General features: G+C 39.5%; 1 protein-coding gene across 1 annotated transcript in view; it reads left to right on the forward strand.

Annotated features, from left to right (window-relative positions):
• UBE2O (ubiquitin conjugating enzyme E2 O) overlaps positions 1-26,362 on the forward strand; it is a 77,759-nt gene that overhangs the window by 37,372 nt on the left and 14,025 nt on the right. The window lies entirely within an intron of this gene.

Genomic DNA, 26,362 nt, shown 5'->3' on the forward strand with positions numbered 1-26,362 from the left:
CTGAGACAAATCCAAATGACCCATGCCGAAAAATGCTGTCCACCTCCAGAGAAAGAACTGATGAAATCTGAAGGCATATTGAAATACAATTTTTAGCTTTATTTTTCTCTTTTTTTTTTTTTGCAATATAGCTAATACGGAAATATGTTTTGCATCATTTCAGGTGTATAATTGATATCACATTTCTTGCGCTCACAGGGTAGAAGAGAGTGAGAGAATTCAGAACTCAAATTTTTTTAAATGAATGTTAAAAATAAGTGTTGGTTTGGGTCTTTTTTTGTAAAAGAAAATTATGTAGATGTGCAGATAATTCATCAACTAACTTAGATTTTAAAGCAGTGTCCAAGAAGAGGAAAACAAAGGCAGGTAACAGAAAATGAACAAGTAGTACAGTACTGTGCAAATAACGTTAGAATTAGTAATACTCAGGGAGCTCTAGTTAGCAAGGACAAATAAAGAAAAAAATTGTTTAAAATTTTAGTCAGCCATATTTCAGGAAAAAAAGATCAAAGAAGACATATGGCTGCTGCTCAGGGTGAATGGGATGGTAACTGAAGAAAGAGAAGGCAGAATTTCTCAATTTTCAATTTGTTTCTGGCATATCTACCATGTAGAATGATCTCTGAACTGGAAACAACAACATAAAGGTAGCCAATAGGAAGTCTATAACCAATATAAGTAAGGCTATAATAAGAGAATACCTGGCTGCTTTCCTGCCCTGCTTGAGATGCCTTGCCCAGGTGAACGCCATGTTGGGGTGCTGAATGAGCTGGAAAATGAGATTATTTCGATGCTAATGGTATTTGAAAGATCATAGTGGCAGGAGATAGATCACAGGAATGGAGAAGAACATACGTGCTGACCTTCTAAAGGGGGAGGTGGAGGAGAAAGAAGGTGGAACTTGAAAATGATGTGCCACTGATGTTGACTGACTCATGGGAAAATTTTAGAATATATTCGTGGTGATGATTTTGAAAAAAATACATTTGGGGGGGGCAGTCAGGTGGTGCAGTGGGTAGAGCACTGGCTCAGGCAGACCTGAGTTCAAATCCAGCCTCAGACACTTGCTAGCTGTGTGACCCTGGGTGAGTCACTTAACCCCAATTGCCTTGGTTGGTGGGGGGAATCATTTTTAGTGATGCCTTTTAAAAAAGAGAGAGGCATAGTTTCCAAGAATAAGGAGGTGATTTGTGCTCTGCCCTGGTCACACATCTGGACTATTATTATATTCAGTGCTGGGCACCACAGTTTAAGAAGGACATTTATAAACTGGGGAGAATATCGGGAATTGGCAACAAAGATTTTAAAAAACTTTGAGTCCTTGTCTGGACCCAGATGCCTCCCGAGGAGAAGGTGAGGCTGTTGACTGTGCACAGCCCTCCCTCATGTAAATCCAATTCACTTGAATGTCACGGCATAATCTTCCTGATGTCATGATCCTCTTTGAGAACAAAGGACAAACAGCAGCAGCATCTGAAGGAAGTAGGGGTACTTGGAGAATAGAAGGGCGAAGTGGGGAGGGGTGGTGGAGGTGGAGTTGTGGATAATAACCTGAGAGCTATTTTCAAGTATGTGAATAGCTGTCACTTAGAAGAAGGGTAAACTGGTTCTCTTTTGCCCCAGAGGGCAGAAACCAAGAACAGTGAATGGGTAGAAGTCGTAAAAATTTAGGCTTCATGCCTGGAACAACTTCCTAATAATTAAAGCTGTCCTAAAGTAGAATGGGCTGCTTTGAGCATTAAGTACCCCCTTATTGGAGATTTCAAGCAGTGGCTAGAGAAGCACTTGCCAGGCATGTTAGAGGAGAGATTTCCTTCTTTCTTTCTTTCTTCAATCAGGGTTAAGGGACTTGCCCAGAGTCACACAGCTAGTGTCAAATGTAAAGTAAGATTTGAACTCAGGTCCTCCTGACTGGAAAGCCAGTGTTCTATCCATTGCACCACCTAGTTGCCCCAGTGGAGATTTATTTCAGGTGTGGGTTGAACTACAGGCCTGCTAAGGTCCCTTCCAATTCTAAAATTCTATGGTTCCGAGTAAATTCAAAACCTTGCCCAAGGGTGCGTACCAAGAAAATCTATCTAAATCTACCAGAGTGGTTCCTGAGCTTACTAAATTTGCTTGTTTTATACTCGTTGAATCACCTAGGGGAAACCTACTTATTTTTTTGTTTAATATTTTATTTTTCCCCCAATTATATATAAGAACAATTGTAACATTTTTTTTTTCAGATTTTGAGTTCCAAATTCTCCCCCCATTGAGAAGGCAACCAGTTTGACATAGGTTATACATGTGTGATCTGCTTACTTATTATACTCAAGTAAAGGGGAGGGAGGATGCAAGGAAGGAGGGAATAACCCTCTTGGAAGATACACAGTTTGTCAAGGCTTAAAGGTAAGCAAGTGTTCTTATCACCAAAAACTTGATAATTCAACCTAACATTGTTGCCTTATATGCTTTCTACCCCAAATTTAATAAAAGGCATCATTAGACAGTATCTCCTGTTTTAATTTAAATCCACAAATATTAAGGTGTTGTTTAGTAGCCCTCTCATAAAATCCTCATCAACTTAAACACAGAAACAGAATCAAAATTGAGCCTTTTTTTGTCATAGGAACTTTTTTCTGTCACTTTAACATTTTTATAGCATTTCTCTGAATCCCTCCCGGTTTCCTTACATTCCTTTTAAAGTCTAGTGAACAAAAGAGGTTAGTCTCTTGACTTCAATTCAGCAGTTACTTATGAAGTACCTACAGCATGCTGGGTGATGGGGATACAAAGACAAATATGTTGGAGTACTTATGTTCAAGGAACTTACATTCCACAGGAGGAGAATACCACTTTTTGCACACACACACACCCCTCACCCTCTCTCCAGGGGTGCACCATATTAATCCTGGAGTTAGCATGGATTTAGCACAGTTGTTATATGAGCCATATCCTCTTTAAAAAAATATTGATATCTTTTGCTAGTATAATAAAAAATAAAAGGGGAAAAACAGCTCAACAAAGCCAAGGTTGGTTCCCCATCTGTGCAGATCTGAGAGAGGCGCCTTCTCATTTCTCATCTTTGAGCCTAAGCTTGGTCATTATAATTTCTCCACATGCAGTTTCTATTTTTTTGCATCTTTCCATTTACATGTTACTCTTTTTCACACATCTCAGGATCAAATTGGCTTTTTTCCTTTAAAAAGTATTGTTCCTGGTTCGTATTCTACTTGTGATCAACTACAAAACCCAGATATTTTTATTATGTTTATGCCTAGCCGGTCTCTCCCCGTTTCCTGTATTTAAGGTGGTATGTTTTTGTTCCTAGTTGTATACTTAAAGGCACGGAATCATCAGTCAGTCAATAAGTGTTTATTAAGCTCTTGCTGTTGCTGTTATAGGCATTGTACTGGGTACTGGGAATGCAGATATGAAGAAATGCTTTTTCCTCCCATGGAGCTTACAGTTTAATATAATTGAAGAAGCAAATACATGTATAAGTATATACAGAATAAATATTAGAAAAATACAAATAAGTACAAAAGTTTAATATAGCATATTAAATATAGTATGAGGAAAGGGTGTATGGAAAATGGCCAGTGCAAAGAGATGAAAGAGATTGAGTGCTGTGTGTGTGAGGAATAGAGAGATGATCAGGTTGGCTGGATTGTGGCATGCAAGATGGGGAGTGATGTGCAATGAGACAGAAAAGATACTTTGGGGGCAGGTTGTGAAGGACTTTAAAAGCTAAACAGAAGATTTTCTATTTGATACAAGAGGTAATAGAAAGCTACTGGAACTTTAATGAGGGAGTGACTGGATCAGATTATTTAAGGAAAATCTGTTTGGCAGCTGTGTGGAGGCTAAACCAGAGGAGAAGCCCAACACCTGCCCTAGTGCTCTCTTCTGACTAGGAGGCTGTAACAACTTCAACCTTCGCCACCGCCACTCCTCCTCAGCCATAATTATGAAACTATAGGGCTCAGAGGGATCTTAGAGTTCATCTAGCCCAAACTTCTTACTTTAGGGTGGTACCAACTCATATCATGATTTTCAGGTTTACAAAGTGCTTTCCTCTTAATCCTGTGAAGTTTTTTTCCTTAAATTTATTTAATTTGGGTTTTCAACATTCACTTCCATAAGCTTTTGAGTTTTGAATTTTCTCCACCTCCCTCCCCCCTCTCCAAGACAGCATGCAATCTGATAAAGGCTCTACATATACATTCTTATTAAACATTTTCATATTAGTCATGTTGTAAAGAAGAATTAGAATGAGTGGGAGAAGCCATGAGAAAGAAAAAACAAAACAAAAAAGAAAGAGAGCCAATAGTCTGCTTCCATCTGCATTCAGACTCCACATTTCCTTCTGTGGATGTGGATGGCATTTTCCATCATGAGTCCTTTGAAGTTGTGTTAGATCCTTGCATTGCTGAGAAGAGCCAAGTCTGTCAAAGTTAGTCATTGTACAATGTGACTGTTACTGTGTACAATGTTCTCCTGGTTCTGCTCCCCTCACTCAGCATCAGTTCATATAAGTCTTTCCAGATTTTTCTGAAGTCCATCTGCTCATCATTTCTTATAGCACAGTAGTATTCCATTACATTCATATGCCACAGCTTGTTTAGCCATTTCCCAATTGATGGATATCCCCTCAATTTCTAGTTCTTGGCCACCACCAAAAAAGCTGCTATAAATATTTTTGTACATATGGGTCCTTTCCCCGTTTTTATGATCTCTTTGGGATACAGCCCTAGAAGTGGTATTGCTGGGTCAAAGGGTATACGTATATTTATAGCCCTTTTGGCATAGTTCCAAATTGCCCTCCAGAATGGTTGGATCAGTTCACAACTCCACCAACAATGTATTAGTGTTCCAGTTTTCCCACATCTTCTCCAGCATTTATAATTTTCTAGTTGTCTTGTTAGCCAGTCTGATAGGTGTGATGTGATACCTAAGAGTCGTTTTGATTTGCATTTCTCTAATCATAGAGGTTGAGAGCATTTTTTCATATGATTATAGAGAGCTTTAATTTCTTCCTCTGAAAACTGCCTGTTCATATCCTTTGACCATATCTCAATTGGGGAATGACTTGTTTTCTTATAAATTTGACTCAATTCTCTGTATATTTTAGAAATGAGGGCTTTATCAGAAACACTAGTTGTAAAAATTCTTTCCCAGCTTTCTACTTCACTCCTAATCTTGGTTGCATTGGCTTAGTTTGTGCAAAAATTTTTCAATTTAAAGTAATCAGAATTATCCATTTTGCGTTTCACAATGTTCTCTATCTCTTGTTTCGTCATAAATTCTTCCATTTTCCATAAATCTGATCCCGTGAAGTTAAGAAGTAGGAATACAGAAAGGGATTGGACCTGTGGTTTTATTGAGATTATTATTTTGTCCTTGGCTTTTGAAGAGGATCAGATACCATGGGTGATGTCTCGGCTAGTGCATGAATTAGATTTAAGTGATACAGTTGCACACTTTCTTTTCCCGAGTCATGAGAGTCCTGTGGCAGGACAAAAGTCAAGATAACTGGAGATGGCCTGGAATGCAGTGTATGACCTTGGTGTCTTCGATGCTTGACCAAGCTCCAGGTGTTCCACAGCCCCTGCTTAAACCGCTTTCATGGCAGGTAGGTAGCCCCTTAACTCACTAACAGGTTTGAGGCCTGTCAGTTACTTTTTAACCTAGTTTAGCCTGTGTGGCCACTGCTCCAGCTTCTTGGAGCCACAGTGAGAGTTGGGGGAATCAGGTGGACACCAAAGCGATGAGCAGCCCTAAAAAGGGTTCAAAAGCCTTCACACCAGAGGTGATAATCCTCCAGAATACCCCATACACATGAACACCCAAATAAGGAAACTCCTTTCTCTAGCGTACAGGTCTCTGCCTGCTCTGAAATTTAGTCTTAGAATTGCCTAGGGTACTGAGGGTTAGCCTAGTTAAGTTCGTCAAGAAGCATTTATTAGTTTGGTTGCTGGAGAAGTTCATCAGTATTGTATTTCACTTTCATGACAGCATGTTCACATGGGTTCTGGATAATGGATGATAGATACCCTAGTGCTTTCCCAGTCACCAGTGGAGTGAAGCAAGGCTCTGTCCTTGCTCCCATGCTTTTTTAAGCATGATGTTTTCAGTGATGTTGTTGGATACCTTCATTGAGTATAAAAACAACATCAAGGTCAGCTACCACTGATGGTAAATTATTTAACTTTTCAATGCTGCAAACCAAGACTAAAGTGGAGGGAGAATTAGCATGTGACTTTTTTTTTGTTCATAGATGATTACGCACCCAATGCAGCCTCTGAAGCTGAGATACAACAAAGTATGAATTGAATCTCTGCTGCTTGTGCTAACTTTGGCCTAACAATTAACACACACACACACACACACACACAATGTTTTCCACCAGCCCTTACTGATGGGGTACTTGAGTGCCTGTGCTTAGACCCCAATTCCAAAATCACATTTCTCCCTAGCTTCAAAACACTATCCCTGACAGTTTCTCCCCAGCCTGAAAACACTATGCTTAGCAATTACTCATGAGTAGGCCCGAGCAAAACACTCATCTCTCTCCCTGGCATAGTAATAAACTGCACCAGTAAGAATTACTAGTTTGACCTGGCTTTGTAATAGCTCATAAAGATATTCTATACCTACTGGATTATCTATACCAACTCATTATATGTTTCCTGGACTCCTCATTATGTGTATCAACTTTAGATATCTGTATACTCCCTACATCTATCTTGTCAAATATGATATTGATGAGTGGTAGACTGGGCAATCCTCAGTCATCCCTGACCACTAGTTAACTTAGTGATGTAGCAGACCTCAAAATCATACCTCCTGTGGCACCCCTCTTGGGTTTTCTCGGTGAACTTTGGGTAAAACGTCTGCATAGTAGATACAAAAAGTGCATGTTCCTTTAAGAACTGACCACTCCTTAACCACTCCCTAATCCTGCCCTGAATCACCTAGTTAGCGTATTTGGCACATGTTTTACTATAATTTATCCTATGTAAACTTTAACTATACCCCTCTAAGGTTGCAGATTCCTTAAGAACTTTGGCCTGCTGAAAAGCATAACAATAAATCTTTGCCACCTTGACTTAAAGAATGCTTGAGTCTATGAATTCATTCCAGACAACGCTGTCCAGCTCTCTGGTCCTTGAGGGGTCCCTGAACCTCCCTCAAGTGGCATCAACACCACACCATCCATACATGGAACTATCAGTTAGAGCAAATGGAAAAATTTTGAATGCTGTGGATAAGTTCACTTACCTTGGCAGTATACTTTCCAGGAATGTACATATAGATGAGGTTGATGCATGCATTGCCAGACTTAGCCCAGTGTTTGGGAGTCTCCAAAGGAAAGTGTGGGAGAGAAGAGGTATTAAACTGTCTACCAAACAAAGGTCTACAGAGCTGTTGTGCTGACCTCATTGTTATATGCCTGTGAAACCTGGACAGTCTACCAGTTCCATGCCAGGAAACTGAACCACTTCCACTTGAATTGTCTTAGTCTTCAAAGATTCTGAAGATTACCTGGCAAGATAAGGTACTGGACACCAAGGTCCTTTCTCAAGCTGAACTGCCAAGCATTCAACCTATGTTGCAGAGAGCATAACTCTGATGGCCATGTTATTCAAATGCCAAATGTACACTTGCCTAAAAGACTATTTTGTGGGGAGAATTCACACAAGGCAAACACCCAGAGGTCAGAAGAAGTGATAAAAGGGCACTCTCAAGAACATGGGAGACACTGACCCAGGACCTCCCAGAATGGTGTGCCTGCATCAAAGAAGGTGCTGTGCATATACAGGCAAAGCAGAATTTCAGTAGCTCAAAAGAAATGTGAGATGTGAAAATTTAGAGCCATTTCCACTCCACATCTTGTGCCCAACCTGTGGTAGAGCCTTCCGAGTTGATATTGTCAGATACACTGTACCTTGACCCCAACATAGTGATATCTTTTTGATCCTCTTTGAGAATGAAGGATAACAACCATTAAGTGCTCATTACTTTGGGTCAGGCACTGCCCTAAATTCTGAAGATTAAAAAAAAGGTCCCTGACCTCAGAGAGTTCACGTTCTAATGGGGAGACAACATGCAAATAACGATCTAGATCAGACCTACAGAACTTGTCGGTAGGTAAAGGCCAAAATTACAATAGGCTGAGCTTCTTCAGACTGCAGATAGGTTAGACTAAAGACAGGCGGATGATGGTTGGACAGTGGTTGGTTGCCACTTGCCATGTGACAAAGAGGAGAGTGTGCAGTGGCAACCTTACATCTGAAATCCTCAGACCGATGATACAGTGTAAATGGGAAGTAACCTCGGAGGGGTACTCAAGGTCACCCTGCAGGTATGTGTTAGAGACAAGACTTGAACCCAAAGCCAGCTTGCTATTAACTGCACCACAAGTGTGTATGTGTATGTATATGTATATGTGTATATATATATATTTTTTTTTTACCATTTTAAAGTTGAGAAAAATAACAAAAAGAGTAATTAAGTTATACAGATGAGGTACAAGAGGAAGAACTGACACAGGAGAATTAGATGGGGGAGGAGGGCTGTTAGTTCTGGAAACTTGCTTTCATCAGGGAATGGGTTCATGAGGGAACAGTGTGTGTGTGTGTTTCTGTGTCTGTGTCTGTCTAGAAGAGTTATAAAAGTCTTCTAAACTCAGAAATAAAACACTAAGGGGATAGGGATGGGGGAGAGGATAAGGGAGGGGTCTCTAGAGGGAAAGATGAGGGAATAAGTTGAAAGGTATAGAAAGGTGTTTAAATTAATGGGGTTGGGAAGATAAGGGAGGGATCCTGGGGTGGGGGGCAGGGTAGGTTAAGTAACAGAAGGGCAAGGTAGCAGGTAGAAGTAAAGTAGAGGAGTCAGGAGGGATAGGAAATAAGAGATACACACAAACATAAAATAAAGCTCAGGAGTAGAATCTGTTAGGAAAAAAAAGGAGTAGGCTGGTAATCATGATCTCGGACAAAGTTAGGGCTAAAATAGATTTAATCAAAAGAGGAAAATAGGGAAACTGCACAATATGTCAGCCATATTCACCAACGTTGTTTAGGACTACTTATAATAACTAGATAGTATAAGATGGGAATATTGCTGTGGTGTAGGAAATGATGAGTTTGTGGACTTGGAAAAACATGGAAAGACTTGGACTTACGAAGGAAGAGGTTATTCACCCTCAGAGAAACAGAGGACAAATAAATATAATACAGTCTTACATAGATGCATATGAGTGTGTATGTCTATATGTGAGTATGATTGTAGATATCTAAGTATATGTATGTGTTATGCATGTATGTACAGGTATATGTATGTATATGTATATCTTTGTGTGTGTATGTCTGTGTATGTATATGTGTGTACGTATGTGTTGTCCACATGCTTAATTGTAGCCTGGAGGGGGAGAACAAAGTAAAAAGTGCATAGCAGAAAACAAAAGAACTTGCGGGGAAGCAAAGAAAAGATGGATAGCTCTTAACACAATGCATAGTATTTATTATATAGGCTTTCTTGAAATGGAAATTTATTGCTGTATATTTTTAATCCTCTCATATTCTGCTGTGCACATGGCAATGCTTTTTTTTCTTCTTTTGTATTATTTTAGTTTTAGTGTTTAAGTTTGTTTCTTTTTCTTTTCCTATTTTGTATTTAAGTTAAAAAAAATTTTAAATTACCAAAAAAAAAAATATTAAGAAACTAAGAATCAGAGAGGTTAAATGGCCCAGAAGTTACACAGCGAGTAAATGTTACAGATAGGTCTAGAAGCCAGGTTTCCTGATTGACAGACTAATCAGTGCATAACTCCTTTGTCTCTAATGATGCATTCTGCTTTTTGATAGGCCACCAAAATTTTGCTTCCAGGACTAAACATTTCACTTAATTTAGTATTATCTGCACATTGGTTTATGGGTTGGGGTGGTTGTTGTCGTTCAGTCGTTTTAGTCATGTCTGGCTTTTCATGTCCCCAATTAGGGTTTTCTTGACAAAGATACTAGAGTGGTTTGCCATTTCCTTCTCCAGCTCATTTTACAAATGAGGAAACTGAAGCAAATGGGGTTAAGGGACTTGTACAGGGTCACATGGCTAGTAAGGGTCTGAGACCAGATTTGAATTGAGGTAGAGCAGTCTTCATGATTCCAGACCTGCACTCTATCCACTGTGTCACCTTGTTGCCCAGCTTGTGGGATATGCCCTCCAATAAGTATCCTTTCAGGTTAATATAATATCTTTGTCTTCTTTCTGCCATTCTCCATCTTAGTAAATAGCATGGTTTAGTAGAAAAAGCACTGAATTGGTAAGCAATGTACCTGAATCTCTTTGAGAAACCAGCCTTTCTCAACCATGCCTCCAAATAATTTTAATTCACTTTTTAGGTCTGGGCTTAGTTAAAGGAGAACGTGATGGCCACTTCAGTGACATAGCCTATTCCAAAGTCCTTTTTGTTTAGTTTCTTTGTGAGGTCCTGTAGTGGTCCTACCAGATTATGGTGACAAGAACCCTGCAGGGAGGTTGTTTTCCATTTGTTTAACTTGCTTGAAGAAGAAACTTTAGAATACATAAAGTAGCTCTACTAAGCCCACCTGTGCTTCTGTAAGCACTCAGCAACAACTCATGAAATTATTCTATTCTTTCAAGTGCCTGTATATAAATCTAGAGCTTTCTATATCTAAACAGTCTTTTCCTTTATAAGCTATAGGTGTCAGTTTTGGACCAACAAAAATTGAATTTGAAAGTTTTGGTGGGGGCGGGGTGGAATAAAAAACATTTTTCCCTTCCCTCTTCTTCTCCTCACTTGTAATTTGGGCAAATTTATTCAAACATTTATTAAGTGCCAACTATATTCCAGGGACTGTGCTATAGGTCTTTGAAATGGAAAGACAAAAATGAAATAGCTCTTGCATTCAAGGAACTCACCATCCTATCAGGGGAAACAAGCTGTGTGTGTGTGTGTGTGTAAACAACCATAAAATATTTACAAAATAATTTAGAGTACTGCACTAGCAGTTGGAGGGATCCAAAACTGGCTCGTATAAGAGGTAGCATTTGAATTGAACTTTAAAAGAAGCTGGAGAAATATAAGAGATAATGAGGATATGCATTCCAGCCTGTGTAAGGGTACAGGGATGGGAGACTCACTGTTGTGTGCAAGGAATAACAAATAGGCTAGCTTGGTTTGAACCGAATGTAATGAGGGGGAATAATGTGTAATAATAAACCTGGAAAGATAAGCTAGAGCCAGATTGTATAGGACTTTAAATGCCAAACAAGAAGAGTTTGTATTTTATCCTAGAGCCAAGAGGAGGCCTTTGGAGCTTTTTGAGCCTGAGAATAATTTGGTCAGAAATTTAGAGGCAGAAAGCCAAAGTTCAGGAAGGAGATGATAAGGACCTGAAATAAGGTAATGGATATGAGAATAGAGAAAAGGGAACAAATGTGAGAAATGTTGAGAAAGTAGAATCAATAAGACTTAGCAAAGGATTAGATAGGGGAAATGAAGGAGAAGTGAAAAATCAGCAGACAGAGAGGTTATAAACCTAGGTAGCTGGAAGACTGTTAGTGCCCTCAACAGAAAATTAGGGAAATTAGAAAAGGGGCAGGTTTGGGGAAAAATTCTGCCCATATTAATTGATTGAGGAGTCCTGGCCAGATTGTTCTCTGCCTGGCCTGTTAAAATGGTCTTATATTGTACCTGCATTCCTTAGTTGGAGATAGGGCTTTGAAATTGTTTTGTGTTTGAGATACCTTAGGATCAAGAAGAGATAGTTATTTGATCTTGAACTACAAATAATTGAATCTCCAGTGTTATTCTCTATATACAAACACCTTCCCTCTCCTCGTTTTCTACTCCCTCCCTCCCAAGTCTGATACACGTCTAGTCAGATATATAAAACCATGGCAGAGAGAAAGGATTTTGCTTCCTTTATATAGTTTCAGGTCATAAAACCAATAGACTTATGTCCTAAATCTATCCCCTTAAATCCCCTCAGAAAACCAGTCTCAAAACCGTATCTAGCTACCAGTTAAATGTAGCAGGGTAATTTGGCTCACTTATCCTTACAAAAACTTAAGACTGGTGTATTGTGTTGTTATTTTTGGCTTTCATGGTACCCCTTGCCTTCCATTCAGGCATTCAAGAAGAGACTCATCATAGGATCATAGCATAGACTTAGAGCTGGAAGTGACCTTAGAGATGACCTTTTGGGGGATATTGTAGAGCTTATTCTTGCGTAAAGTAGGCTATTTAACTAAATAATATCTAAGATCCCTTCCAACTCATTCCATGAAGGTGTTCTCAGCCTTTCTTTCCTCCTTGAGAGAAACTGGGCTTTACTGTCAGCAACACTGGAACATCTGCTGGTATAGAAACAAGTTCAAATTATTGAGCATTTAAGTAAACTGAAACGTCTACCTGGCCTTGGAAAATGGGCTATGACTGTGGACCCTATGTTGGTTTCTAAGAAGTGGTGTTTTTTTTTTAACTGTCCTTTTCTTCTCTCAACCAGATTTGTGGTCTCAGATAACATCATTGTAAAGTGAATCTGTTGAGAAGGAACTAGAGTCAGAGAGTAACAGAGACACAAGAACTCTCTATCATATGTTCATCAGACCCGAGTCTAGGAGAGTTCTCATAGTTCTTCAAAGGACAAAAGTGAAACCGTTGGAGCCAACAAAGAGGAATAGGAAAGCTTTTCCCTATACCAGATACGGCTCAGTGAGACTTAGTTATATATTTGATCTGTGACTCGAATAGTATCTATGCTCTTCACAGTAAGCTGACAGCACACTGTTACTTTGAGTAGTTATTTTGTGACAGCAACCTGTCCAGTGCTAAAGTATTGTTAGATTTGGTGATACTTCTTATGCAGCAGCAGAATAAAGAGCATGTTAAAAGCATAGCTTCCTTGGAGAAGAGCATATCTTCCCCTGGCCCCCGTCTCCTAAAAAACAGATTCTCAAGAACCTTTGTCCTTTTGAGTGGTGAGTTCTAATTTACTCTTGCCATTCCATTAGAAACTCCAATCATGCAAATTAGCACGGGTTCAGTGTCCTCAAATAAATTTAGACAATGTCTTTGTGTCTATTACCAACCTTTTTAAATTTTATATCACTGAAATATTCTTAACAGACTTGTATTGTCTTCATCCTAGTGAACTGGGGGACTTAAGAAGAGAGGGTGTGGCTTTGGGGTGTTGGCTTTGCTAAATGAAAGCTGTTAGTTTATAGGTCAGGTTTGAAGACTTTCTTAAGTCTCCTTACCAGACTCTCAGGCTGAAGCAAAGAGGACTTGAATAGACAGCATCTGAAGCCTGTCAACACAGCTATGATCATTTGTTAGGATCATAATTGAATAATGGAAGTTCCTGATGCTTTCTCCTGTTTCTCCAGCTCCTCAGCTTACTGACTACTCCTTAGCTACCAGGGCTCTACTGACTTTTTGCCTCTCTATGAAAAGGTCTTTTCACAATAAAAGGGGGTAAAAATATTTCAGTTTCTCAGAAGTTTGGAGGTTTACTAAAATTCCTGCGACATTAGTTCCTGAATAGGTTATTAATTAATCAGCTAACTAGCTCATGTGTTCCTTAATTGTTTCTGTGGTATATTGCTGGCCTACTGAAAAACAACCCATAATGAAGCAAAGGTCCCGAAGTTTTAGAGGGGTTTTGGTAGGAAGAAACTACCTCTAAGTCCTGGATTCACCTGGTGAGAACCACTGAACTAGCCTAGATACCTTTATTTTAGATGTCTTCTGATTGCCTTTCTGTAAAAATGTGCATTTTTAAAAAATAATAATGTTAGCCAAATTCCTTTTCAGAGTAATCTAACCTTTTTTAACAAGGAAGTAGAGTGTGTTTTGCAGAGAATATAGCTATTGATTAGTTTTTAACTCCCAAACTCTTTGAAGTGCAAACCCAGTAGTATTTCATATTCTCTCTCTGTAGAGGGACCAACTAGATTTAAGGTGTGCTTTAGGAATGAGTTGTATGGGGGTTAGTGAATAAAAAATCACAATATTGTGTGAATGGTTTTAGAGTTAGGGTGGATATGAAGTAAATGAAGGAAGAAATGGGAAAATGTTATGTCTGGAAACTGAAAGTGACCTGATATTTGGCCTAAGATCTTAGTAGGAATTATTATTACGCATGGTACGGTACTACTTTCTGTCCAAATAGCACGTTTTAAAGAAAACTTAATTGTTGTATAAGGACCAAATACTATGAGTTATGTCTCTGAAATTGGATGATTCTTTAAAAACCAGTCTGATCGTCTAAGTCAAGGTTGGGGGACCTGTGGCCTCGAGGCCACGTGTGGCCCTCTAGGTCCTCGAATTCGGCCCTTTGACTGAATCCAAACCTCACAGAACAATTCCTTGTGAACAGTCTCTTGTTCTGTGAAGTCTGCTATCCACCCTTCACCCCGACCACTCACAGGGCAGAGAGTACTTAGAGGGTATGAGTTTTGTGAGTTTTAGAGTTGATTTCATCTTGTTGGAAGTTACTTTTCTGGAGACAGCAGTGAAATACAAGAGAGCAGTCTGGTGGGAAATGTACTGAAAGCATTAGTAGTTGTTGGAACTGTGAAGGGCCTCCTAGAAATGGTTGGATTTGAGCTGAGTCTTGAAGGAAGCCAAGGAGACTAAGAGGCATGGTGAAAAGGCATTGAATTCTAGCCACAGGGGAGAGCCAGGCAGAGGACCCATGTGGTTCTCGGGCTGTTATCCATGTTTGAAAATACAATGGCACCGCATCTTCCAAGTGACCCTGGATTTATAGAGAAAATAGATTATTGTTGTTTAATTGTTGCGGGCCTCTGGCATCTGGGTGTTGTGTTCTAGAAGCTGATACTGACCCGGCACTTTGTTTACATGTTCAGCACATCTGTCTAGACACTGCTTAAATATGGGTTAGTTCAGTGTTTGCTAAGAAAGTTCAAGTTACCAATTTTAATCAGTCAGGCATTTATTAAGCACCTATTGCTTCTGCTTTCTACCTATCCCCCCAGAATTTTTTGGGAAAACCCCTTGCAGTGACTACACATATTCAAGCCAAATTCCCAAATTGGCCATGTGTGAAAATGTATGTCTTGTTCTGCAACTTGGGTGCGTAACCTCAGAATGTGGGATAGCATACTTCATCATTCCTGTGGAATTGCAGTTGGTCGTTGTATTGATCAGAATTACTAAGTCTTTCAAAGTTGTTTTTTTTTTTAAAAACATTGTTATTGTATAAATTCCAATTTGGCTTACTTTGTAGCAGTTCAGCAAATCTTCCCAGATTTCTCTGTAATCATCCCTTTTGTAACTTCTTATAGTGCAATAATATTCTCATATTATTTATGTATAATGTGTTTAGCCATTCCCCAAATGATAGGTATTCCCTTAGCTTTTAGTTCTCTGCTATAATTAAAAGAACTGTAGTAATATTTTTGTACATTATAACCCCTCACTAATTAAAAATAACATTTTCTAGATAAAGATGGTACTATACAATCACAGAATCCCAGGGTTGGAAAGGTCGTTGGTGGCCATGTTGTCCAGCCCTTAACCAGAGAGGTACCACCAGTACAACATGCTTGATAAGTAGTTTATCCAGCCTTTGCTTGAATACCTCCAGTGAAACAGAAACCACTACCCTCTGTGTAGCTTATTCTGTTTTTAAATCAGTCTAATTGTTAGGAAGTTTTTCTTTACATTAAGCCTAAATGCGCCACTTTGCAACCTCAACCTAGTGCTCCTAGTTCTGTCTTCTGGAGCCAGATAGAACAAATCTAATCCCTTTTCCACATGACAGTCCTTCAGATGCTTGAAGACAGTAATCATCTTCTGTTTGTTCCTACCCCCACCCCTAGTCATCTTTTATCTAGGCTAAACAGCCCTAGTTCCTTCAACTTATCCTCTTATGACATGAACGGAAAGCCCTTCAACATCCTGATTGTCCTCTGGATGCTCTCCAGCTTATCAGTGTGTAAAATGAAGGTGTTGGACTAGATGGCCTCTGAGGGTCCTTATGTCAAGAACTGAACACACTACTCCAAATGTAGTCTGTCTGACTAGTGCAGATTACAGCAGGACTATTAGTGAGAATGATCTTTTCTCATACCATTTTTGCCAGCAAGTATAAGCATCATACAATAAACTTTTGTAGTTCGAGCTTCAGGGTACTGTGTCCAGTGTTATTTAAGATAACTTGACCTCTTTGTACTTTTTCATGTCAAGAGAAGGAAGTGACAGGGGCCCAAACCCTTGGACATGCTGCCCAATGGTCTGACCTCCTGGAAATTTGTGTGGCTTCTTTTTCCCCTTGGCCGTATTTGCTGTGTAATCCTTGTAGAGTCTGTTAAACAATCCACCTCTGAGATGACTAACTGACCCAACAAATAGAGGGGAGGTCAGGCTCACAGGGAGAACAGGAGCAGGAACTTCATTCAGGAATCTGAGACCATGCTGATCAAAGAGGGAAATCCTTTTACAAATGAAATACAAATTCTGCTTCAAACTTACTTCATTTTTGACTATTGCATTAGATGTGTTTTGCCTTCTCCAAGTTCTTCCTATGTTCTTATATTCATTTAAAAATATATATGTGTATATTGTTAACATTATATATACACACACAAACATATATATATATATATAATGTTAATAGATAGCATTTACATTGCATTTTAAGGTTTGCAAAGTGCCTTTCAAATATTTTATCCTCACAACATCCTTGGTAGATGCTATTAGTTATCCCCATTTTACAGATGAGGAAACCGAGGCAAAGGTTAAGGGACTAGAGGCAGCTGGGAGACACAGTGCCTGGAGTAAAAAAAGACATGAATTCAGATCCAACCCTAGACACTTACTAGCTATGTGACTCTGAGCAAGTCAGTTAATCTCTGCCTCAATTTTCTCAGTTATAAAGGGAGGTGGGACTTACTAGCTATGTGACTTTGGGCAAGTCATTTAACCCCAATTGCCCTGCCTTCCCCCCTCCAAAAGGAAAAAAAAGAATTTATAAAGGGAGGTGGGGGTGGGGAATAACAGTTTCTCTCAGGGTTGTTGGGAAATCTAGATGAGATCATATTTGTAAAGCACTTATTAGCACTGTACCTGGCACATAGTAAGTGCTATATAAATGCTTATTCCTTTCCCCTGACTTACCTAAGGTCACAAAGCTAGTAAATGTCTGTGGCCAGATTTGGAGCTCAAGTCTTCCTGACTTCAGGCCCAGTACTCTATCAGTGAATAGTACCATTCTGTGTATATATTTACATATAAGGCCACAGGCCTGTTTGTGTCCCAGGTAAGACCCAGTTTAGGTATTAATTTCATCTGCCTTAAAATAGTAACTACAGGTATTTTGATAAACACACTGGAAGGTGATTCAGTTTCAGGTAGAATTTGTTTTTTCTCTGCTCAGAGTTTTTCATAGCAGAGTGGGATTATTGGTTTATTAAAGCCTTCCTGAATCTGTCAAGCTGCATTGTCAGTTGTCTTTCTGGTACACTATTTCTACCCAAGATTGCTTCTCTCCAGAAGTGAAGTCCACTTGGTCACAGGAGTACTTATTTACTGGGGAACATGCCCTATTGAGACTAGCAGAATGAATAATGATACCGTACTTCTTGAAAAACTAGAATTTTACTTGAAGCAACTCAAGAATGAAAGAGATTTAAGGTACCTCAGTGTATGAGGAAACTATTAAAACTGAGTGTAAGAGAGTCCTTGAGTGGCCTTTCCTGAACTTTGTTTAACTTTATATTCCTCCCCAGTTACCTCCTCAGTGCTGGTAAAAATGGCTGTAATTTCAGCCTAGGATTTTTATTTTATTTTGCTGCTCTGTGGGCATATATAGGAGAAGCATAGAGCCCCTCATATTGGTAGGAAAGTTATAGTACATATCAGGGGTGTAGAATAGATTTAGGATAAAATCATCACTCTAATAATATGATTACCACCTTTGAAGAGATCACAGAAAAGGATGGGCAGAGGATTCAAAGAATCACAAATAGCTATTCACTTTCAGAAGTGGAAAACAGTTGTAGTATTTTGGTCCTGAAGGGTAGGCTAAAATGAGGCATTCTTGACAAGAGCAGAACAGAAAGCATGATGTGTTAAGGTCACTATTTCATAGTGAGTCAGACTTCTGGAAGGAGAGAGAATGGTCCAAAAATGTTCTCTTTAGAGGTATTCACTGTTCATTTCCCAAACAGCAACTTAGTGAAAGGGAATTGCAGACTGCTCCCCTCACTCTTTTGGGAAGTCAGGTTTATTAACCTAGGACAAAAATAAGAGACAACAAAACCGAGGAGACTTTGTTTTCCTCCATGCTTACTTGTGTCTGAGGTAACACAGATTGCACACCAGAGCCTACAAAACCTTCAGCAAGTGAGGATTGCAGCCTGAAGTCCCAAGGAACTCGGCTGCCCTTATAACCTGGGTACTGTTCTGCTTATTGGGGCAACTTAACTTGGCTTTCCTTTCTATGTCCCCTACAGGGGCCATTCCTCGAGACCATTCCAGCAAATACACAGTAGCTGAGGTTTACATAGGCAGAGTTGCAGTTGTGCTGTGTTGTTCTAGAACTGATCACAAGCTTTTTTGGTCCGCAGTTTGTACAGAGAGAATTCCAGTATGGGCCAGGTAAAGAGGCTATGGACTTATTATGATGGGGTGAGATTGACCTTGGGTTAACCTCATTGCTGGTGTTTGGCTTGGTTTTTGTCTTGCAGGGTTAGAAAGGCCTTGTGAAGGCCTTTAGGTTGCTGCCAAGTCTCTAGCCTGGGCTCAGCCCTACCTTCCCACATGAAAGTGATCACATCTCCTTACTCAGTTTATTCTTTGTTTCCCATATATGTTTTATCTTGCCAACACAATGTAAGCTCCTTGAAAGCAGGGGCTGATTGATACTTCTTAGTAGTAACCTCCCAGATTGAGAGCATAAGAAGCAAATAAATGATTGTTGATCTATCCTAGATAACAGGTTTCACCAAAGTCCTATTGAAATATCTGTAGAATAGGACTTACAGAATTGTCTGGATAGCAGTATGAGTACTTCCTTTGATTCAGCCATTGCCATGGGTTTTTCCAGTGGCCTCATCTCACCCCCATCTCCTAATCAGGGCCCCCTGCACAGTTTTGCTTTGCTGTTAGAACCTTATTCACTCTCAAATAAACTAATTACTGTTATGCACTGGACCAAGCCACATATTGTGTCACCTGTTCTGTGTAGTAGTTCCCTCTGTAGAGCTACTGGCAAATGATGTTTCCAAATTTGGTTTTAACCACAGAGCTCAAATAGAGAGGTAAAGCACACACTGAGTGCCACCTCTTAAATATGGTTATTCCTAACAGTTATCCTGTTCAGTATTTACTTTATCACCTGTTATGGGCATATTGCTGTTCTAAGCACAGGGAGAGATGAGGATATGAAGAGTGGCTTATAGTGTTTTACATACGTTATCTTGCTTGGGCCTCACAACTCTGAGGTAGTTACTGCTGGTATTATTTTCCTCGATTTATAGATGAGGAAACTAAGGCTCAGAGAGGTTTAAGTGACTTATCCAAGTTCACAGTGCTAGTAAGTATCAGAGGTAGAATTCAAACTCAGGACGCCTATTGGCTCCGAGTCCAGTGCTCTTTCTACTGCCATCTGTTATAAAATTTAAAAGTTAGGCCTTGCCATTGTAGAGCTTTTAAACTATCAGGGAATAAGGCTTATCCATAAATAAATATTGTAATGTAAAACTAAGCTCCTTAATGGAAAAAGAACTCTAATCTTCATCTTTAGAGCCTTAGCACAGTTCCTTGCACTTGGTAGCTACTTTTTAAAAACTTTGTTCTATTATTTTGTATTATACTTTTAAATACATTGCGGAAGATAATAGTCTGTTTTCTGAGGACCAAGCAGCTTAGCTAACACACATTACCAGTAGGCCGACCACTTGCTGATGAAACTTTTGGCTGTGGCAAACTGAGAGGGAAAACATGGAAATAAGCTGCAGCCCTGTGTGTCCCTTTTGCCCCTGCAGTGATAGTGGTAAAGGGGGCAGAAGATGCTAAGAATCACACTGTTTTTATGAAGTCAACAAAATTCAATTTGACTGTTTGTTGGGTCAAAAGAACAAGGTGAAGTCCTTATCCAGTGACTGATGAGTAGACGTTGCTGGAGGAGCTAAATCATAGCAGACTTGACATTCTTGTTAACAATATCGGAAGGAAGTTGTAGCTAAGTGGAATGAGAGATTATAAGTGCTTCTTGGAGAGGCAGAGAGAGGAGTCGGCAAAGTGAGTTTTAACATACACCAAAAAGCTACAAGAAATATTGTGTCATGCAACATGGTCATCACATATTGCAATGCTAATGATAAGTGTTTGCAAAAAGACTACTAAGAAAATAATTGCAGTTTATATACCAGCATCACTTGTTGAGAATAGAGTAGTAGAAAAATTCTGTGAAGAACTGAAGCCCCTCCAAATCAAATCAACATAGTCTGATACTTGGTGATTTAGATGCTGAGGTAGGAAAAGGTAAGGATGGGAAGAAAGGCATGGGAATTATGGCTTAGGAGAGAGAAATCAGAGAAGCCAAAGACCTGTAGATTATGCAGAAGCCCCATGTCTTTAAATAATGAATGCTTCCAAAAGAAGAAGAAGAGTGAGTAGGTGCTAAACACCTTGAGCACTAAACAACATCACAAAAAACGAAACTGACTACATTTTGACAGGAAAGACATATTGTGGACATAAGAGTTATTGGTGAGTCAGTTCTGTGTGCATAGTCAGACCATCAGCTTGTCAGCTAAGATCAGAATTTATAATAAACAAGAAGGACAGATAACAATGAGAAGATAGAGCATACAATTGAGATTTAGCGCTGAATTATTTAAACAAGCTATAGAAAATTAAAAATGGGAATTGGACAACAGAAATTATATCGACACTGACTATAATTTTTTGTACAGAAGTTAAAACAACACAAATTACTACAACAAGGATACTAAAATAACCCAGAAAGAACTTTAGTAAGCATTTGACTTAACTTGTGAGAGAGAGAGATGCCTGCCAAAGGCAACATTGACTAGAATATAAATACCTTTGTAAAATCTTAAAAAAAAGGATGGTTTATGATAACGGGCAATATTGTCTTACAAAGCAGAAAAAATCAGTGGAGAAAAACCAGTCTAAAGAAATCTTGGCAAGACATAATAAAGCTACCTAGCAGTAGCCTTCCAGTAGCCTCTCCTCTTTCTCTAGGAGGAGAACCTATGAGTAGAAAAACCTTCATTGTCTTGAGGTACCAGTAGCTCTGAGCAGCCCTCGAAGCTTATTGGTGTCTGAAGGACTCTCCTAAGAAGTACATGCTGCTACTCAGACACTCATAAAACATTGCTGTGCTTGGGATTTGAGAACCCTATGTTGGTCATAGATTTGTAGGATTTTAGAATAGAAAGGGGACCTTAGAAATCACTAGTCCAACCCATCCTTTTACAAATGAAAAAATTTGATGGTTGCCCCCAATGTCCATCTGTATCTAGCACACATTTTACTTTTTATTCTTTTTCCCTGGCAGTTACTCTACATTCAGTCTGATGCCATATGTCCTAAGCTTTGTCAGAACACTGGTATAAATAGTGGATAATCAATTTGTCTTTACTTTTCAGGCTCCTGAAGAGAACTTAGTTGCTTACACAGTGCCCTCTAGTGCTAATGAACCAGTCCCATTAGAAATTACTTCTATAACTCCAATGTTCTATTTCTTGCAGATTGAAGGAATGAGGGATGAGAGGGAATCCTTTATTATTCAAGTGTACCTTCTCTGAAGTGGGAATACTAGGTATTACTGCTAGGTATTACTGTTTTCACATCAAGGGTTAAAGTCTCTACCATGTCTCCTACCCATCTCTCTGAAAAAAGAAGTTCAAAAAGGGTCATGTAAACAAGCAGGAGATTTGGTGACAACTCCATGAAGTCAGAAGACATATATTTTCTTATTGCTTTTAAAACAATAGATAAATCATGGACATTTATGAACACACACTTTGAGTCAACAAGCATTTATTAAGCACCTGTAATGTGTCAGGTATTCAAAACAATTTACTTTATTTCCCAGGAAAACTCTTTGCAAAGTTACAAAAAGTGCATCTCTATTATCATTGAGGACACCACCATCATCCCAGGTACTCAGGTGCAGAACCTTGATGTTGTCCTCAACTCACAGATCCAGTCAGTTGCCAAATCTTGTAATTTCTTTTTCTATAAACATCTCTCTCCTCATCCCCTTCTCTTCACACATCCTAGTTCAAGCCTAAACTATTACAACAGCTCTTAATTGGTATCTGTGCCTCATGTTTCATCTCCACTCTAGCCCATCCTCCTTGCAGCTACCAGTGCTGCGGTACATCTTTTCTTAAAGTATAAGTCTGACTGTGTTATCCCCTTCCTAAGATTCCATTAGCTTCCTGTCACCTCCAGGATCAAATATGAACTCTTCTGTTAGCTTTTAAAGCGCTTCACAACCTGGTTCCTTCCTATCTTTACAGTCTTCTTACACATTTCTCCCCTCTGTATTCTTTATGATTCAGCCAGACACATTCTTGCTGTCCCTCACATGTGACACTCTGACATTTCTACCTCTTAGAGTGCCTGGCTTCTTTCAAGACTCATCTCAGATGCCCCCTTCTACAGGAAGCCTTTCTCAATACCTTGTATATACCTCTATGTATACAAGTTGTTCTCTGCCCCTCTCCCACTTCCTCCTCTTATTAGAAGGTGAACTCTTTGAGGACAGTAACTATTTTCACTTTTTCTTTGTGTCCCCAGAATTACTGTATAACGCAGTGCCAGGCATATAATAAGCACTTAATAGATGCTTATGGATTGATGGGGGGACACAGAGATGAATGAAACAGCTCCTGCCTCAAGGAGTTTACACTCTAGCCAAAGAAGAAAATGTGTTACATGTGTAGATGTATACAGAACAGATTCAAAATAATGGGGGAGGGGGTGGAGCAACAGCGGCTAGTGGTATCAAGAAAAACCTCATGTAGAAGATGGTACCTGACTTGACCCTTAAAAGAGATTTTAAGAGGTAGAAGAGAGGAGGAAGTAAATTCCAGCTATGAGGAAAAGCCAGTTCAATGACATGGAGAAGGGAGAGGAAACATCATGAGTAAAAAACAGTAAAGAGATCAGATTAGCTGTACATAAAGGGGAGTAGGTTAAAATAAGTCTAGAAAGGTCATATGAGACCTTTAAGTACTTAAGAATCAAACAGAGGAAATTATATTTGATCTTAGAAGTAATAGGGAGCCACCAGAGTTTATTTGATAGGATAGGACAGTGACCCAGAATTAGGGTTCTATTTCTAACCCTAATTCTGTTTCTGTTGCGGTCAGACTTGAACACTTTAGGAAAATCACTAAATTATTTACAATCTCTTTTAATTTTGTTTTTCTAATTTTCTTTTACTCTTGTTTATATGTGTGAATATGGGTACTTGCTAATGTAAGTTGAAATTAAATTTATTTTAATAAAGAAGATAGTGTAGCTTTACAAAGTATCTCAAAAGTCTGAGTTCAGTTTTAAGACTTCTGGGACACTGTATAATTCACTCCACCCCATCACCAGAAATCTGTTGAGATCGTTCTCTTCTGGGAGATGACTAGGTCTTTCTGTGCCTAAAGAGAATTTGCTCGATCTTGGCCTTTTTCCTTTAGTCTTTAGGAAAAGGGATTCCAAACTAAGATACTGGGATCCACTGGCTATTGCTACCATGCTAATTCCTGCTACAACCACCCTTTACCACACCTTCCCCCTTCATAAGGGTTTTGTCAACACCCACCCTTCATTTCACGTTCGCCTCTTCCCCCCCACCCCCAAAAAATATTTCAAGGCTTCAGCAGTACAGAAAATAACTCCTCTTTACAAAAAAGGTTGGGGAATCACTGTCTTAGAGGTTCAAAATCTGATGAACAGTCAGACTTTCTAGTGAGAACCCCAGCCTCTACCACAGTATGAAGGCAGAGTTTCTAATAAGCTCCATCTCCTGCAGCCTACTAAACTAATTCTTCTATGTCAGTAGCTGATTGCTCAAGAACCAGTCCTCTTGTTGATACTCTACCAGTTTTTCACCACTTAGATGTTCTTCGTATCTCTGCTTTAGTCCAGTACTTATGTAACTGTTTGTCTCAAGGTCCTCACTCAGTACATTGGAAATAGTCTCCTTTCAAGAATGTAGTGATAAAGTAAATGCTTTGAGTAAGCATGTGCAGTGGTCTAGTGTGCAATGTTGCTTATTCTCCTTTCATGGCAGCTCTTGGGAAATAGAGATGAGGATGAAGAGATTCTACTGGAGAGGAAAGGAATTTTGAGAGCTAGATTCTAATTTCAGGAATTCCTATGCAAGTCAGGCAACTTATACCCCTAGGCATCTCAGTACAGTACTGGGACATCCTTTCCTCACCATGGATCTCAGTTCCTGGCTTGGTTTTCCTAGCACTGCGACTTCCATAGAAACTTAAGAAAGTGACAGTTGTGACTTTTTAATGTTCAGAAATGATATCACTCCTGCAGGATGGGAGAAACATAATAAATTTACTGTCTCAGACTTGGGCCCAACTCTTTCTTCCACTTATATTCCTCACTTGTGGTCTATGAATAGAGGCAAGAAAAATTAGATTTTCTATTTAGAGCCTCCCTCATATTGCAGAAGAGGATAAAACGAATAATGACACCAGATGGACAATTAATATAAATTAATTAGTACTTTGAGATTAACTTCAACAAACCCTATGCCCTCTCATATAGTTATAACAAAGAGAATTAACAGATTGTCCAAAGGGACAAACCCAGAACCTGGCACAAGGAGCTAGAATAGGAGTGAGAACAGGGCCAAGTGAGGGAAACTGAGCAGCCCAAGAAGCAAGATAAGTCAGAACATAGACACAACAGACTCAAAGGACCAGTAGTGGTTTCACTGATCCCAGAAGACATGCATATAGAATAAGAACCCAGAGGAAGAACAACTAGGGAAAGGTTTGGGCTTTAGGGGAAGGATGGTGACATGGGTTGTTAGGCACTAAATAATACCTATTCTTAAGGGTTTTCCACCTTAGATTGTGTGCCCCTATTCACAGCATCCAGAAAAGAGATAGTCTCATTGCAGGTAGTGTCACTAATACCATATTGCATGTTTATATAGACCAACTCCTGATTCCAGCCTGTACATTTGTGTTGTGTGTTGTTGTTGGAGAAAGGAGGGCAAAATCCTTGAACTGTTGTATATTTTTTCCACATGTTCCTCCTGGGAAAGGCTAAGGATATTTGATTTTGGAAGAACAACCCAGGGGGATGGGTAACGTGATAAATCTGTTTTGTCACATCCTAAATCTCTTCTTTTTAGCACCCATCTTAACTATTGGAAGGTTAACACTATTCTTTAAGTGTTTTACACTTGGTTGCCTTTCTGGAAGGTTGGGGAAGTAGGTTTGTCAGCTGTCAGGGATAGTACCTCTCTCTTCCACTTGGGAGTTCATATGCCACCTATGCTTTCAAAATGGCTGCATCTTGTTTAGAATGGGTACCTCTCTTCTTAGAAAGAAAAAAAACCATTGAACTGCTTGGGGCATGTAGTATATAAACTGCTTTCCTTCTCCTGTGTAAGAATAAAGCCCAGCTATGAAAAGAATCCATTCTAATCTTGCTCCCAGTGCCAGCACCCTTGTGAAGCTCCTCCATGCTTCCATTTTCCTGTCTTATACAATAGGATAATTCATTGTTTTGGGGATGCAGAATTGAGAAGATTCTGGGGTGCTTCCTGAGGTTGTAAGCAATATTAAGGCTAGGTGGGTGAGACATTGTTTCCACCTCGGGGTATGGTGACTTGTCAATTCATAGTTTGAATCCTAATAACCAACATTAATAATTATCTCTTGTTTCCTGTTGGGGAGAGGTATTGTGGCCATCCAGAAAATACAGCTGTCACCCTGGTAATGAAGTTTGGCTACCCGGGAGCAACTTTAGGCTTTAAGAAATAGGGTAGATTAGATTGGTTCCCAAGTTGACCAGATAGAAAGCTGTCCCCCACTAGGCATTGTAGAGATGAAGAAATGGTGCCCATCAGAGAGAGGGGGAGAAGCGGGCTCCCATGTGAGAAAGACACTAGTTGTTACTGTTTTTGTTGACTATGATGAATGTTTATTGATCACTGCGTCAGATGCTTTTTTTTGTAGTTGGCCATCCTCCAAGGGTATGTTTCCTTGAGAGTTACTCAGCAGACCCCTTTCATACTTTTGCCCCTTAGATAAGCAGCAGGGGTTGCAGCTGTTTGGGAGGGATAACTCAGATTAGAATGCATGCTATCCA

This window comes from Trichosurus vulpecula, chromosome 4 (assembly GCF_011100635.1).
Source record: "Trichosurus vulpecula isolate mTriVul1 chromosome 4, mTriVul1.pri, whole genome shotgun sequence".
Classification (NCBI taxonomy): Eukaryota; Metazoa; Chordata; class Mammalia; order Diprotodontia; family Phalangeridae; genus Trichosurus; species Trichosurus vulpecula.